Below are 4,800 nucleotides of genomic sequence, written 5' to 3'. Positions count from 1 at the left end.
CACAGGTGGTCCAACTCCTCATTGCGCATTAATAAAAGGGCATTTCCAGCCCTTTCTGTAAGGTGGGCTAATTTGGCGAATTCCAAATGGTTAATTGGCAAATTCCAAAGCAACATACTCTATAACTACACAATATGAGACATTTTTTAAAAATTTTGCCCGTCCAAATTATATTTGTTTTTTTTAACTATATTCCTACCTTATTCATTACTCATTAAAAAAAATCATGCATTAAAATTTTAATTACTATGATAACTCTTATTTAGATTATTTAATAGGATATAAATAAAAAGATAAAAACATTTTTAAAAATTTAATGTTTCAATTAATATTATTCATAAATTAAATTTTATTAGTTATGATTTATGTGCAATCCACAGAGTGGATTGATTAGTTATATTTGGTTTTGTTTGTAACTGTCTTGGTTATGGACTCGACAAGACATTTCTTTCTTTCTTTTCTTGTTTCTTTCTTCTTCTTTTCTTCTGATGTTTCGGATGTGAATCTTCCTACGCTAGCACCCTCTCACAAGAAGTTCAGAAAACATCTTGATTGATAAAATGAAAAAGAATCAAAGGAAGAGAAATTTGAATCTAATTAGGTAAGTGATATGCATTGTACAGAATTTTAAGAATGAGTTATTATTTTCAAAACTTTCAATAGTACAATTTTTATAAACTAAAATTTCCATGTGTTGCATTGGTCCCAAAATGTATATATTGAATTGAATTTCAATTACTGCAAAACCACAAAACATGCATTGATATATTAACAACCCGAATTATAAGTTAAATATCCCAAATTATAATACTATTAACAAGCCAAATGCATCATAAGCTTCTTATATATAATTATTTTAGATTTAATCTTTTGTATTGATATATTGATGGTGATTGATACTATTTGATATTGGTGTTTATTGAAATTTTTTTCTTCATATAGTAAAGGGAAAATATTAAATTCTAATTGTAATAGTATACTTAGGTTATACTACTCTATTTTTCTTTCATTATACTCAACTCAACAACATGTTTCCCCCATATAAGGCATAGATAATTGAGATGAGTTTACATTTTTCGTGATTTGTAAATAACGTACTTGTTATAGATTTAATACACACCGCACAAACACGTATGATACCTTGTTGTGTTTCTTCGCTAAGTGCACTCAGAGAAAATACCAACAAAGTTAGTCAATAATGTATTTACTAATCACCTTTATCCATGCCAAACGATAGGTTTGGAGTTGGACCAATTAATGAAGAACACAATTTAATAAACTTGTAGCCTGTGTTATTGATTGCTTGTTTCATAAGCCTACAGAAGTTTCGCTGTCTATACCAAGGATGACTATTTAACCACTCATATCTTATGCGCCTATGTAAATAAATTGATTCATATCACAGTCATCATTAGACATCACTCACCTAAATTTCCAAACACCCCTTGCATTTGTACAAGGTTTTACATTTTTTTGTTAGAAAATAAAACTTTATCCCATGTTTTCACCAAAAAGTCGTCAAAAATTTATTGTCTGAATAAAAATAAAAATAAAACGTTCACGGTCATACGAAAAGACTTTGATATGCTTCTGGTCCTTTTAAGTTTCAAAGTTTTTACTACAGTCCCTCAATTTTAAAACAAACATTATGTCTTCCTATCTTTCTAAATGAAGTTGTTTTGTTTCTCTGTCTGATAAATTTTTTCAAATTTAATTTAACACAATATTTTGTTGACATAAAAAATTATTTACCTGAAACTGATAACTGCTAGTTATATAGATGTGTTAATCACTACATTGGTTGATTTAGGAATAAGTTTTGTATAGAAATATATAATGGAGAGGCAATTAATTTATGTTAGAAAATTAAAAAGAATATTACCGATTTTTTTACTTAATTTGTGTGATGAAATCAACAATTATAAAACTAATCTTTTATTTGCATAATATGAAGTGGGGGAAAGCAGAGCAGCAACTAGGCGGACAACAAAGCAAGACTGGCCAAGTTGAGGAATTGCTTTCTTGAGAACAATTTGATAGGCAAAAAAGAAAAAGAAAGAAAATATTGTCCCAAACCTAATCACAAATTAAATATAACTTTACAGAAAGTAACATGTATAATTTTTTGTTTAGGGGTGTTCATTTGGTCCAAGCTCATTAATTAATTAGTTAATAAGCTCACATGGTATATGTAATAGAAGTTTTTGTTTGTAAAGGTTCAATTCTCATTGACATTCATGGAGAAAGATGTTTTAAAGGGATCAAAACAAAAATCTCTCTATGACCCAACAAAACAAAACAAAAAATCTCTCTCTCTTCTCCTCTACATCTCGGAGGGGCAAACCTAACCCTAATCAGATAAGTTTCAGTTTAATGCAAACAATAATTAATTGACTTTATATATATACACATATACATGTATAAAGCACTTGCAGTATTTTATCTCAAAGGTGGAGCATCTTACGATCGTATTTGAGATGAGATTTGAAACTCTCTTCAAAAATTGAAACATCATCAGCTACGAAATGATTTTAATTTTATATCATATATCTGTTAAAATTTAAAAAAATACCAGAATATTAAAAATAAAATGTTAAGATGTAGTATTAACTCAGGGTATGGGTAAAGGTCGGGGTGTACAAGACAAAGCTGAAGCCTACCTAAATCCTAAATAACTCTTTAAAAAAAAAAAACCTAAAATTTAGATGTAAAAGATCCAAGTGAAAATTGAGCATTCATCCATCATCTTATCACGAGCATTCCAAATTCAAATACACCGGCACTAATCAGAAACTGTCATATCATATGTCACTCTACCAGCTGAAACACAAGAAAATCAACTAGTTCTAATGGTCACTGGTCAGTACACTTCTCTTGCACTGAAGCAAGTTTTGTTACCCAAAGAAAGTCATACCACATTCAGACACAAAAAATCAAAAAGAAAAGTGAGAAACAAATAGCATTTCTACCACCGTAGGAACCTCCCCTGGGTTTTCAAACCAAGTTTGCAAAAACAAAACAGAAACTTCGTTCTATAAAATCACAGCAATAAGAGAAGAATGAGAAACTGTGTGTAACAAGGAGAATAATGTAACAATTCTTACCTGGTGAAGAATAAAAAATCAGAACACCGAACGTCTCATTTCTTTACCAGTACGGATCAGCGAATCATTAATCGCCAGTACCTGCCTGTATGTACAAAGAAAAAGCAATGCAAAACGAGAGGCTTAATTAGATAGCTTACGAAGTGCGAAATCATCGCCGGAAATCATAGAGGAAAACCAAACCGCCGTGTACGTACCGACGAGAAGCGAAGCACGACGGCGATCGGGCAGAGAGAATCATTCTTTCTTTTTATTCGGTCATTGAACGGCGACCAAGGGCATTATTACCATAGAAACTGCCATGCCCTGGAGAGAGAAGAAAATATCTATGACAAATGGGATTAAACAAATTGGAGAGCATAAATCCCGTGCCAAAAGGTATTGTTTAACTGTGACAGCTGTCGGCCACTCATTGAATGTGTTAGTAATTACGTCAAAAAAAGCATTTTCAGTCCAATAAATTTGGAAGTACTCCTAATTACTTAATTTTAATGGATTTTTTCCCATATTTTATCAATTAAATTAACCAAAAAAAATAAGAAAGAATCTCATTCAGCCCCCAAAAAAATTATTTTTTTATTTTAATAACAATATATTTCATATTAATCCTTATTTATAATTTATTTTTTTTAAAGAGACTGGATGTGATTTTTTAAAAAAATAATGAATATTAATTTGTCACACATTGAATACTCAAAATTGTGGTGCAATCCGTACTCCTTTAAGTAAAAAATTGGAGATGATTAAATCTTCAATTGAAACTAATAAACACATAATTATATTAATTTTTATAGGTTAGAGATAATGTAACTTTTAGTCTTTTATGTTTGGAAAAATTATTAATTTGATCTTTCAAATTTATTTTTTATTATTTTAGTTCTTAATATTTGTTTCAATTATCAAGTTAGTTCTTTAAATTTTATAAGATAAATTAGCCCTAAAAGAAAGATGATACGAAAATTAAGTTGCTAACATAAAATATACACGTGGATTAATTAATCCACATAAATCAAATCTCCTAATTCTTATGAGTGATGTGTTATTGATTTTAATATTTTATAATTCCTAATTAAATTTTTGTGACTTTTTTAACCGATATGGCTTTTTTAATATGTTACTTTTTAGGAAATTTTAGCTAATGATCAAAGAGGAAAAATATTTACTAATAGATTTCAAAAAGGACCAAAATATCTTTCTACAGAAGAAAAAAAATGCTGCTAATCGAAATATCTATTGGTCATATAACTTTACTTGTTAACTGCTTAATTTTACTAGTTAATCCCTATCAAATGTTATTAAGTAATGTTATTTGGTTAACAAGTAATATTATGTAATTTATAATTTAAGATAATAATTTTACAAATAATGAATTTGTTATAGATTTGATGTTAAACAAGATGTCAAGTGTAATTTAACAAGTGACAATGGGCAATTAACTAATGTGTTGAGAAATTATCAAGTAAAATTACATAATTAATAAATAATTTAGTTGCTTTTCAGACGGATTAAACAAGTCTTATCACTATGTTAACAAGTTAAATTATGAAATTAACAATTATTGTTACAAAATTAACAAGTAAAGTTAAAAAATTAATAAATAATGTAGTTAGGTCTGGGGAGTCACAAAATTAACAAATAAAGTTAAGCAGTTAACAAGTCATATTGTATAATTAACAAATAAAGTTATATAATTAAT

At 28.5% G+C, this 4,800-nt stretch overlaps 1 long non-coding RNA gene across 1 annotated transcript; it reads right to left on the bottom strand.

Annotated features, from left to right (window-relative positions):
- Positions 1 to 2,700: 2,700 nt before the first annotated feature.
- Positions 2,701 to 3,441, bottom strand: LOC129296266 (uncharacterized). The gene is made up of 2 exons (XR_008589737.1): positions 3,302 to 3,441; positions 2,701 to 3,189 (listed from the first exon to the last, which is right to left on the bottom strand). It is a non-coding gene; the product is annotated as an uncharacterized LOC129296266 (long non-coding RNA).
- Between the last annotated feature and the right edge of the window lie 1,359 nt (positions 3,442 to 4,800).

Source organism: Prosopis cineraria, unplaced genomic scaffold (assembly GCF_029017545.1).
Source record: "Prosopis cineraria cultivar Desert tree isolate PC_DT_omini unplaced genomic scaffold, ASM2901754v1 PC292, whole genome shotgun sequence".
Lineage (NCBI taxonomy): Eukaryota > Viridiplantae > Streptophyta > Magnoliopsida > Fabales > Fabaceae > Prosopis > Prosopis cineraria.
This window is presented reverse-complemented; position numbering and strand designations above follow the sequence as displayed.